The 13,354-nt window shown below is 52.9% G+C and overlaps 1 protein-coding gene across 2 annotated transcripts in view; it reads left to right on the top strand.

Moving 5' to 3' along the window:
• Window positions 1-13,354, top strand: part of MAN2A2 (mannosidase alpha class 2A member 2) — a 709,606-nt gene that overhangs the window by 423,351 nt on the left and 272,901 nt on the right. The gene's annotated exons all lie outside the window — the stretch shown is intronic.

The raw sequence follows: 13,354 nt of genomic DNA, 5'->3' as shown, positions 1-13,354 counted from the left end.
TTACTGCCGCCCTCTACCTCAAACAGTGGATCGACGACTGCGCCAACACCCTCGCCCCTATCAAGAAACCCTCCAACAGTCACACCAGCAGGAAAACCAGCTAGTTCACTGAAGACCTCCAGGCCTCCAAGCAAACCTGCCGAAAGCTTGAGAAGAAATGGCACCGTGAACAGACACCGGATAGCTACGCAGCCCACAAGAACGCCTCCGGCAGACACCATCACCTCATCAGATCCGTCAAAAGGGCCTCCTTCAAAGACCGCCTAGACAACAACGCACACAACAGCAAAGAGCTCTTCAACATCGTGAAGGAACTCTCCAACCCCAGCTCCAACACCAGTGACATCCCACCCTCGCAAGACCTCTGTGACTCCCTCGCCACCTTCTTCCATCGCAAGATCGCAGACATCCACGACAGCTTCAACGCCACGACCGCTCCGACAACCACCGAGACCTCTGCCCCCAGGGCCACCATCCGCAACGACCGCCTGCTCACTTGGATCAACATAAACAACGACAACACTATCAAAATCATGAACACCATTCACTCTGGATCTCCGTCAGACCCTTGCCCACACCACATCTTCAACAAAGCCAGCACCACCATCGCACCCCATTTCTGGAAAGTCATTACATCTCCTTCGAGACAGGGACTTCCCGGGGAGCTGGAAGCACACCGAGATCAATGCCTTACTCAAGAAACCCAAGGCTGACCCCAAGGACCTCAAGAACGTCCGGCCCATCTCCCTGCTCCTGTTCCCAGCAAAGGTCATCAAGAAGACCGTCAACAGACCCGCTACCTTGAGGAAAACAGCATCCTGGACCCGTCCCAGTCCGGGTTCCGCAGCAGCCACAGCACCAAAACTGCCCTCATCGCCCCCACTGATGACATTCGAGCCCTGCTAGACAATGGAGAAAGCGCGGCCCTCATCCTCCTGGACCTGTCAGTCGCCTTCGACACGGTCTGACACAGCACCCTACGCACACACCTTCACGACCCTGGGATCCAAGAGAAGGCCCTGGACTGGACCACCTACTTCCTCTCCGGCAGAACCCACAGCGTCCGCCTCCCCCCTTTCCGCTCCGAAGCCACCAAGATCATCTGCGGCGTACCCCAGGGCTCATCCTTCAGCCCAACACTGTTCAACATCTATATGGCACCGCTGGCCCACTTAGCCCGACAGCACGACCTCAACATCATCTCCTACGCCGACGACACCTAGCCGATCCTCTCTCTCACCAAGGACCTCTACACCGCCAAAACCAACCTCCACGAAGGAATGAAAGCCGTCGCCGAGTGGATGAAGACCAGCCGACTGGAGCTGAACTCGGACAAGACAGAAGTCCTCATCCTCGGATCCGACCCCTCGGCCAGGGATGACTCTTGGTGGCCGACCGCACTGGGAACAGCTCCAACACCCACCGACCACGCACGCAACCTAGGGTTCATCCTCGACTCTACCCTCTCCATGACAAAGCAAGTCAAAGCCGTCTCATCGTCCTGCTTCAACACCCTCCGCATGCTCCGCAAAATCTACAGGCAGATCCTCACCGAAACAAGAAGTAGTCACCCAGGCCCTCGGCAGCAGCAGGTTGGACTACGGAAACGCCCTCTACGCAGGAGCCTCGGCCAAACTCCTGAAATGACTTCAACGCATTCAGAACGCTCTGCACGCCTGATCCTTGACGTCCCACATCACAGCCCCCCCTGAGAGACCTGCACTGGCTCCCCGTCAACAAGATGATCACCTTCAAGCTCCTCATCCACGCACACAAGGCACTCCACAACACCGGACAAGCATACCTTAACATACGACTCAGCTTCTATACTCCCAACCGCCAGCTCCGCTCTGCTGACCTTTCCCTCGCCACAGTCCCCCGCATCCGAAGAGCGACCTCCGGTGACAGATCGTTCTCCCACCTTGCCGCCAAGACCTGGAACACGCTCCCCATCCCCCTACGACAGACCCAGGACCTGCTAACCGCCAGAAGACTCCTCAAGACCTGGCTCTTTGAGCAGTAGGAGCACTTCCCTCCCCCCACCGCAGCGCCTTGAGACCCTCACGAGTAAGTAGTGCGTTTTACAAATTTTCTGATAGATTGATTGATTGAAGTGTGACAATTCAGACTATTCCAGACCCCCAAAGCTATAAGATTAGCATGGGCGACAGGTAATAGTAATTTTTTTTACGTATATTGAATTAATAAACAACTGTTGTACTCACTATAAATCAGAAAAACAGCTCAACATGTGGCAGACTGTCATAAGTGCCAGTGCTGCCAATTAAGTGCCGGTGCCGAGCACCGGAAACCACCAGCTGACATTAAGCCCTGGCTGTTTCCCACCTTTGCTCTGTTCCTTTAATAGTCTTCAACTTGATACGGAAAAATGTAATATGAAAACACTACTTAGCCTTCAGCTGGACATATAATGGCATACAGTCACAAAATTATTAGCACATACTTTCAGGGAGTGTTTTATATGTTACATCCATTGTCCTAACTGGTGTTGTGCAGCAGTCGCACCACACTATTATCAGCCACGCGTGTAATGCTTTGGAAGTCATACTAGGAACATGCTAAACAGAGGACGTAGTCGTGTTTGCTTCGCTGCCTCAAATGAATCCTAAAACACATAGTATTACGAATTCATCAGACTCATGCAATGGCATGTCCATGTCAGAGGGGCATAAACTATATTGCTCAGATTTTTCATCAGGGTAAACGGCCTTTGTTAACCTCTGATGTTATTCTACCTAAGCCAACCCGGCCTTTCATCTTTCTGATGTTGATATACTATCATTAGACTGGACAACTTGAACACCCGCAATTTGTAGCAATTTTCAGTGCTAGAACGTTATGCGAACTTCTGTGCAAACATATAACATATTTTCATTTATTTAATTCCTCGGTACGTTGTTCAGTCTGTTAAAGCAACCATGACTACAGCTACCAGAATGCACGGATTTCTTAAGGCACAATGCTAGAAACTTACAGCTAGATTCATCAAAGACCCGTTTTGCGAGTCTTTAATAGCGATTCATAAGGAAACGCTATTACAGACTCGCAAAACGGGATTCATGTAGGAATCGCAATATTAATTGCGATTCCTACAGCTTCCTTATTTGCGATTAGCTAATTGCTAATCGCAAATAAGGAATAACTCCCCTAAAGGCTCATAGGAATGAATGGGGAGTTATTCCTTATTTGCGATTAGCAATTAGCTAATCGCAAATAAGGATGCGAATTCAAGGGTGCCAGGGGTGTCCAAAGGACACCCTGTAGCACCCCTGAAATGCATATTTACACAGGTGTTGCGCACAGACATGTCCAAAGGACATGTGTGTGTGTAACATGCAATTGAAATAAATGCACTAAAGTGATTTTTTCTATTTTTTTCGCTATTTACCACGAAGTCAAACTTCGTGGTAAATAGCGACCACAAATTGCGAATTCGCAATTTAAAAATGGTTAATGAATTGCATTTAAGGAATCTCAAATAGAAATTCCTTAAATGCAATTCCTCGCAAATATGCGATTTCGCTAATAGCGATTTTTTCATTTGGGATGCTGAATCCCAAATGCAAAAATTGTGCTCGCAAAGGGCCAGATTCGCAGAATCTGGCCCTTTGCGAGCAGAATTGTCTTTCATGAATCTGGCTGTTTGTTTCCTGGTGAAAAAGAAACATATGCTTACCTTAAGCAAAGGGCTTTTTATATTAAAAATTCACTTAACTGCATAAGCATGCGAAAAGAGGGTGTCATTATTCAACTTTTGTTTTCCTTCAAATTTTAACCTTTTGAAATGGCCTAAAATGATCATCTCTGTATAGATAACAAAAACAATTTCTAACCTCATAATCTCTGCTTCAAAATCAAATTTGTACTGCCACATACATAAAAGCTACCAATTTGCTCGCATGCACTGACCTACCAATTCGCTATTAAAAGTCCCACATTGTTTCACTGATATTGCCCTGTCTTCGACATTATTTATAACAACATAAAGTATAACTCTAAGATGTTCTAAGACATCACTAGTGTATTTTGAAGCATAATCTCTAAACAGTTACATAGGCGCCTCTGGTGGCGGTATGTGTAGCAGAATTAATAAATAGAAACATATATGCGTTCTTGGTTTTGTGCAGGTTCCTGGGCAGTATTTTGAAGCATAATCTCTGAACAGATACACAGGCGCAGTTGGGACAGAACTACCTAAGTACAGTGTCAGGATGTGTAAGGAAGCAACTCTATTGTGTCATCCAATACATACTTTTAAATCTTGTGTAGACGAGGGATGAAAGATGAAATTAGGTTTCATTAGGCATTTCGCATTAAACCACCTTCTCTCCTCTGGTAGGTGACACCTTTTGCCTCTATCGCTACTCCGTCCTGCCCATAAAAACAATAACAAGGAGCCCCACAAGGTCTCCACTTATTTATCCAGACATCAGTTTTTCATTTTATAAAAACCCATTGACACAGATCTAAAGCAAAGTTCCTACCTATATGTTTATTTTCACCAAAAATGCAAAGCTATCCACACAGTTCCACGCCCCACAAATCAAATCCACGCATTTCCAAGACACATCACATAATTCAACATCAAACCACATAAATAAACTCATCAAAACAATTACACTACACACCAAATATATCCAATTCACACCACAACATTCCACATCATGCCTCAAAATTCAACAGCACACCACATAATTAACCTACACTGCATAACATTCCACATAATTACACTCCATAGCACACAATTCCACTCCAGATAATCCCACATTATTACTATCCACATAATTCCACAGCACACCATACCACATAATTCCACTGCACAAATCCACTCCACATCACATAATACCACAACGAATGCAATACAACCCACATAATTCCACTACACACCACATACATTTATTCTATAACACAGGGACAAGGCATTGCCATTACAATGCCAATAGCTCTAACTCAAACAAATCCTAGACCGATTGAATTTCCAATGCGTGTTACTCACGAAGATGTTGAATGAAATGTTTGAGACCTTTTTCTCCCAGCAGTGTCCACTCTCTTCTATGGCTCAGAATGTATTACACATTGATAGTGTGTGTGCCTTTTGTTTCTATCTGGACAGACTCAGGGATGTGCCTTCCATTGATCAACTCTACATTTCAAGCAGTGGCCTAGATGCAAACAGCTGCTTCAAAATGCTATTATGAGACTCATTATATTCTTGGGGGCGTGGTTACGCACGCGACCGACATGGACGCCTCCGGGTAGAGCTCCGCGCTGAGCTCCCCTACCCGGTGCATTTATCCTGCTGAACACCAACTGCAGCCGACGAAAACTACCGGCGCCGCGGTGGGGAGCCATCGTCCACCACCCCACCAACTTTGGGGGCGATCGGTGCACCCGGCCCGCTCCGGGAGATATCCTGAAACGCAGCCGCGCACGCCGTCTCCACACCCGGCGTGCGCCTAGGAAAACCCGAGGCTCCACCTCTGCTGCTAGGCCCGGAGGAGCGGCCTGCATGAAACGCCCACGGCACTGGCCGCGCTGACCGGCCATACCATACTAGGCCTCTCAACGGCCACTGCGGACACAGGACCTACACACACTGCCGCTCCCGACACCTACGCACCTAAACGGTGCTGTGACACTGCGTAGCACTGGGGAGGTCGCTGAGACCCGGAGACGGCCCCCTTTGTGTCCGGCGATCGACGGAGGGCCCACGCGACGACCAGAGGCAAAACCCAGTCCGCGGTCAGTGCGGATAGGCCAAGCACCCGGCGAGGTGAGCGACGGGGACCTGGGCGGAGGAGGCGGCTGGGGCCGGGAACGCTGACGACTGCCCCTGGAGACAGCACACACGCCTGCCGCCGGGCCGCGACGAGGAGGCTCAACCGCCCGAAGCAGAGGAGTGTCCAGAAAAACCGGGACGCGCCTGCAGCGCCCCACCAACTTTGGAGAGGATCGGTGCTCCCGATCTGCACCGGGTGATCTGCTAGGGCGCAGCTGCGCACGCCGCCTCCACACCCGGCGTGCGCCTAGGAAAGTCCGGGGCTCCACCTTTACGGATAGGCCCGTGGGAGCGGCCTGCATGACACGCCTACGGTGCTGACCATACTGACCGGCCACAACATACAAGGCCTCTAACTGGTCACTGCGAACACTGGACCCACACACGCAACTGCTTCTGACGCGGCACTGGCGAGGGAGCTGAGACCCGGAGACCGCGGGGGCAGCCCTCTTTGAACCCAGCGATAGGCGACTGGCCCACGCGACGACCGGAGACAAACCACAGCCCGCGGAAAGTTCGGCCGGGCCGAGCTGCTGGTAGAGGTGAGCGGCGGGAGCCTGGGCGGTGGAGGCGGCTGGGGACAGGAACACTGGCGACTGCCCCTAGAGATAGCACACACGCCCGCCGCCGGCCACGAGGAGGAAGCCCAACCGCCCGAGACAGTGGGAAGTCCAGACGCATCGGGAACGCGGGCAAAGCACCCACAGCGCCCCATTTACCAGTAGAACCACACGAGGTGCGCAAGGCCCCGGGGAGTCAACAGTCGAAACTGCGACACTACTAGGGGTAGACATTGAACCTGCGCTACACCCCCACAAGGCAGCGGTAACCCACCAGACACCGGAAACTACAATACACGTGCGTTGAGGTCCAGAGGCTGCCTGATCCACGGGACCTCCCTGAACATTCACAGCCCTGAACTGCATCTCGTCCCCCAGACACGGGCCCCACTGCTGTAGTTGCGCCCGCGCCCTTGCACAGATGTCTAACGGGCCCAGGACCCGAACCGGAACCGGTGGCACCAACTTCAAAGGCAAGATGGATAAGCCTGGGAAGAGCTCTGACCCAGATCAAACGGCGGCGAAGCTGGACACCATGTTGGCGGCAATGGAGCGGCTGGAGGAGTCCATCCAGCTCACGCGCACCTCATTAGCCACCAAAATAGATAGTGTAGTCATAGACCTGACACACTTGAGAGCAGACCACAAGAAGCTGGCGGACCGCACTGCGTCCCTGTAAAACGATGTGAAGGAACTCTGACCCCAGACCAGTCAATCGACCAAACACATCCAAGACCTACTGAACAGGGTGGAATTTTTGGAAGATAGAGCGGAAGATGCGGAGGGCAGGGCGTGAAGAAACAACGTGCGACTCGTAGGAATTCCGGAGAAATGGGAAGGGAAGAACCCAGAGGAACGCATGGAACGATGGCTGCGGGGCCTGCTGCCAAAGGGGTCGCTCTCACCATACTTTGTGATAGAACGCGCACACCGCGTCCCCACCAAACCACTAGCGACGGGCTCCAACCCGAGACCCATGCTGCTACGAATACTGAATTATATGGACAGAGACTCCATCCTGCGAGAAACACGCAAGCTCCAAGAGATCAGGATTGAGAACGCGTCAGTGATGTTCTTCCCGGACTACACTATACAAGTACAGAGGCAACGGCACGATTTCCTGGAGGTGAAAAAGCGCCTAAGGCAGCAGGGCCTACAATATTCACTGCTGTTTCCTGCAAAACAGAGTCGTGGCTGGAGAGCGAACCCACTTTTTCACTGACCCTGCCGAGGTGGAGACATGGCTAGATAGCGGCACGGACACGGACCCTAGAACTACGGCGGGTCCCATACCCAGGCGACAGACTGGAAACGCCCGGAGACGACGCAAGCCGCGCCGGAGATCACAGTCTGCTGCGCGAGGAGTAGCGAGGACACCCCTCCCGGAGGACGCCATGCAGCAGGAGAAACAAGACGCCCTTCGCCTGGTTATGGAATTGAGCTGTTCCCCTGTGCAGAGTGAGACGGCGGGAGGCAGTCAGCAGGACCCTCCAAGTGACGATGAAGCCATCTATGGAGTACCAAATTCACAGGGCTCGGAAGAAAGGCCGGACGTCACGCCCCAGACAGCGGAATATATTAGCTGAAAGTGCCACAGAGACCGGAGACATGTATCGAGAGACACCTCCGCGGATGTGGGGGAACGGACGGACAAGAACTCACCCCATGACAAGTGAGAGAGTCGGCCCTGCGCACGGCATGTGGTGTGGGTGCGGATCCGCGGCCCCCTCCGACGATCATGGCCCCCGGGAATGACTCGGGCGCCTACCTTTGGTCGGCACGCACACCCGGAGAAGATACTCCTGAAAGCTGCCATCCTGGGACATGTAACGTATAGTGAATTGGTGCATGTGTGTATGGGGGACCTTATATGCAAAGATGGTTTGGACTGCCACACACTCACCGGGAGGGTGGAGGACCTCCATGAACAGACTTTGTTGGTTTGATACCACGGTTACGGTGCGCCTTGCACACCTGCCCCCTCTTGATTTAGACATTGTTGCTCTCCTCGAGAGTATGGACGGGTGCACGTTCCGCACCCGACCTTTTGGTATTCTATATGTTCACCACATTCACAGGTTCACTGTTCCTTCTGTTGCACCTTTACCCTCTCCCCCCCTTCCATTGCTGGGAATTGCGGCCACGGATATGCTGCTGTTGTGTGGTGCTGGGGAGGACTGTTCAACGAAAATGTGGGGCGTGGCAGGAGGTGACGGGGAGGCGGGAGAAGGGACACTATTGAGATACTGTAATGTCTGTCATTAAGATATGCACGTGGAATGTCAGGGGCATGCACACACCGTCCCGACGCTACCAGATATATTCATACCTCAAACGCCATCACATACAGATAGCTCTCCTGCAGGAGACTCACCTCAGTGACTAGGAAATCTGCACTTTACGCCGCCGATGGCGGGGGCAACTGTATGCCACGCGTTATTCGTCTTACGCTAAGGGAACACTGGTGTGGGTCAGACCGGGCACCCCATGGGCGACGTTGAACACACATGTAGATACCGGGGGAAGATTCGTGGTGGTCCATGGCAGGTTAGACGGGAACCCGCTGGTGCTAGCCTCGGTATACGCACCCAACACGGGCCTGACGGCTTTCCTGGCACAGTTGTCCACCACTTTAGCTCCCTGCCATGGTATCCCTTGGGTGCTAGGCGCAGATTACAACAGTACATTAGATTTGGCCCTGGACCGATCCCATCCCCCGCCGCCCAACTCACATGCGCCAACTGCTGCGGGCACCCTCCAGGCATGGTCCACACAATGGGGCTTGCAGGACGCTTGGCGCAGTCGCAACCCACACACCCGGGCCTACTCATTCTATTCTGGGGCACACGCTCTACATGTGCGTCTAGACAGATACATGGTCACGGGTGACATCTTGCCACACGTCACGGACACCTGCTACATGGGCCGCACACATTCTGACCACAACCCCCACACCCTGAGTATAGCGTGGGACTGCCCCCGACCCCCGACACCTACTTGGCGGCTCCAACCCGATCTACTCTTAGATGGTCAATTCCGAAGCTCCATTAGCGCACAGACAGCGCAGTACTTTGAAGACAACACAGGCACGGCGTCGACCCGGCAGATTGAGTGGGACGCATTTAAAGTGGTCCTCAGGGGGCAATGTCTGGGCACACAAGCTCTCTCACGCCGTCGAATAGAAACCGACCTTAGGCGACTAGAGACAGACCTGTTACAAGCGGAACAGGATGCGGCTGAAGGCGACGACGTCAGACTATTGGAAGCTCGCGCGGAACATGATAGACTGATAGACAGCCTGAAACATGTCAACTACACGGCACATTCGGCCCGCACACATCACACCGGCGATAAGCCCGGCAAACTGCTGGCTTGGTTGATACAACGCGAAGAGCGAACATCACCCGTCACGGCGATACACCCGCCCGGCGGTATACACCCAAGCGAAGATCCATGAAGCCTTTATAGCGCACTATCAAGCACTATACAAGTCACGTCTATCGAACCCGCATCCGAACATTGCCGAATACCTAGACGAAATCACACTGCCCGCCCTCACGGCAGACCAGCGCGACGACCTCGGGTCGCCAATGGAGGCGGACGAGCTGCGCGACGCCATCTTTGCCCTCTCGAACGGCAAGGCCCCCGGGCCGGACGGCCTACCGGCTGAATACTATAAGGCATGCTCCGATATATTGATACCGGAGCTCCTCAAAATGTACTCGGCGGCACTAGAAGATTCTGCCTTGCCCGCATCCATGAACGAAGCAACACTGGTGTCGCTTCTCAAACCTGGTCGAAACGCCACACTCCTCGGCTCGTACAGACCCCTAGCACTCCTGAATACGGATTATAAGATCCTGGCGTCAACCCTGGCCAGACGACTGGCGCCATTGGTGCCCTCCCTGGTACACAGCGACCAGAACGGCTTCGTGCCCACTAGGAGCACATCCCACAACATCAGAAGGCTGTTTTGGGTGCAGGAATATGCGGTGCGGGACTGGCCGAGATCAGGGTGCTTAATTCTCGATCTCGAAAAAGCATTCGACTCGGTTGAGTGGCCCTATCTACAAGAGGTACTGCGCAAATTCGACCTGGGCGATGAGTACATCGAATTGGTCGGACTACTATATAGAAGTCCTGAGGTACGCGTCCGCACAGGCAAGCTACTATCAGACGCCATAAAGGTCAGACGGGGCATCCGACAGGGATGCCCGCTGTCCCCGCTACTCTTCTCACTGGCAATTGAACCTCTCGCTGAGATTCTGCGCGGTGGTGGGGCGAACTGGGGCATACCGCTAGCAGACGGCACACACGTTGTCTCGCTGTATGCTGACGATTTACTACTGTATTTCAGGGACCTCCCGAATTTACCACCAGAACTCTCGGGCATATTCCAGACCTTTGAGGCCATGTCTGGACTCAGGGTGAATTGGACAAAATCGGGAGCATATTCATTTGCACCCAACATCCCGGACCCCGGCATTAGCATCAACGGGGAGCAGCTGCCGTGGCATGATACCACGTTCAAATACCTGGGGATCTATATATACAGATCGCACCCAGACATCCTGGATGGCAATCTAACACGCGCCATCACGTCCACTAGGTCGCAGATAGCCTTTTGGAAGACTCTCCCACTTAATGTACCGAGCAGGGTGACATTGACAAAAATGATAGTGTTGCCCAGACTCCTATATTACTACGCCAACATCCCGGTATACGTCCCGGCCCGCACGTTTAGGGAATTAGAGACTATGTTCAGGGAGCTGATTTGGAACGCAGGAAGACCCAGAGTAGCGCTAAGTAAATTGTACGCACCGGTCGAAGCGGGCGGCCTCGCAGTACCCAACCTGGAGCTCTACTACCTGGCGGCGCAGCTACAGTGGGTGACGGCCTGGCTTTCGGGCAGGAACCTGGCAGACACGGCCACGTCCGCGGACTCACTTAATCTCCTACAGATACACTCACTCTTCCACCCACTAGCGCGCACGAAACACCGACCACAACTACATGTAGACGTGGCTGTGAAATGCCTTAACAGAGGCCTGCGGCTCACTAAGCATGTCAAACCTTATGCCCCGGCACTTCCGCTCCTGGGTACGCCTAAAGCAACAGCCACTGTCACGGAAGCCGCACTGGAGCACTGGATGAGCTCGGGAATAGACACCATGGCGGACCTATATGCTGACGGCACCCTAATTCCCTTTGCGACACTAGTCAGCGACACGGGCATCCCCGCAGGACAGTTCTTACAACACGCATCCATAGTGGCGGCATACACCCGACGATGGGGAAACATCACAGATGAGCCCCCCACACATCAACTGATACAACACCTACATGTCATGGGGGATGGTACACACGTGGTGCATTGGTTAACTCAAGCTTTATTGACACACACACACCATACTCTACAACCCCTGCGAGCCAAATGGGCGATCGACAGAGGGAGGGACTGGACGGACAAGGAGTGGGCGATGGTGCTAGCCAGCCCCAAAAACGTCCCTCGTAACGCACGCTTTAAGGTGATACAATTTTACGTGTTACACAGGGCATACCTCTCGCCGGACAGAATCAACCAATATTTCCCGGGTGCCTCGGCTAGCTGCCCAAGATGCGCACTTGCTGGAGCGGACCTACTACACATGCTGTGGCAATGCCCACGGATACAAACATACTGGCGGTCTGTGCTTTCGATCCTTGAACGTTGCACGGCTATGCCACTGCTGCACACATGGGAGGCATGCTTACTGGGCCTCTATAGGAGGACCGCCCTCAATAGAGTCCCCTCCCGCTTCTGGGACCTAGGCCTCATTACGGCCAAAAGGCTGCTCACTAAACATTGGAAACGCGCGACTCCACCCCTAACGCAACATTGGCGCGCCTCCCTAGACAACTGGGCGAGAGCGGAAAGCATAGTCCTCCACAATGAAGAGACAGCGGGATTGCGCCAGTTCCCAATAGCAGCAATATGGGATGACATGCTCAACACCTTTCATAGAGACAGGCACCCACTAGGAGACCACACGCCTATCAACTCCCCCAGAAGGGATGGAGACGCGATAGCGGAAGCGGCCGAGGTAAACAACGGCCCTGATATCTCTAGCCTAGCCACTCATGCATCCCCCTGAAAGGGAGATCACCACACCATCAGTTGAGCCACACTCTAGCTGATGAGATGACGACCTCCACGCCTTTCCCGCGTCTCGCAGCTCCTGCACGCCTCCCCGCGCCCTCCCCACAACAGAAATGCACCGACAAACACACCAGATGGCCTCTCTGAGACCCGCTCATGTCGCGGCGCTCCCACAGCATCACGCACGACACGCCACCGAGACTCATGACCACACCCCGGCCCCCTACCCCCTTCTTTTTTCCTTTTCTCCCCTGTTTACATGTTCATACGACGGAGCGCACGAGACTGCAATGACACTGCTGAGACCACATTACGAATCGCTGAGTGGCAGAGAGAAACATTATGCGCAGCGCACTGCGACCATTACCTATATCCTTGTGAATTAGAAACGAGTAGGATATACTTTCACTTTTCTTCTCCCCCGACATAATTAACGCGAGATGTCTGGACATGGATTGGCCTGTGCCGCACCCATCACGACCTTCAGCGGCGCCCCTCCCCTATGACACCCCACTGGCCGTGCACTTGACATTTGTGATGAACCACATTCACATTCACATTCGCATGCTAAGTCCAGCTGCCTTGATCTTCGAAGGCAATCTTTACTCTGGTGGATGGTTACGGGTGGAAACGGTCACAGGCAAAACACCCTGGTGGGGAATGCGGAGAGGGACTGCTGTATATCTCCAATACTATTTTCTTTTCCTTTCCTTTTTCTCAGCAATGTTGGATGGGGCTCGAGATGATTGTAACGTGCAGTGTTGCCACTGTATTTGCTCCTTGCTGCCGATCACATTGATAATTGTTGTCTCGTCCTACACTGTGTACAGCTCTGTGTTGTTACTATATGTTGAA

The sequence above is a fragment of the Lissotriton helveticus genome, chromosome 3_1 (assembly GCF_964261635.1).
Source record: "Lissotriton helveticus chromosome 3_1, aLisHel1.1, whole genome shotgun sequence".
NCBI classification, from domain to species: domain Eukaryota; kingdom Metazoa; phylum Chordata; class Amphibia; order Caudata; family Salamandridae; genus Lissotriton; species Lissotriton helveticus.
The sequence above is the reverse complement of the archived record's forward strand: the minus strand, read 5'-3'. Positions and strand labels throughout refer to the sequence as shown.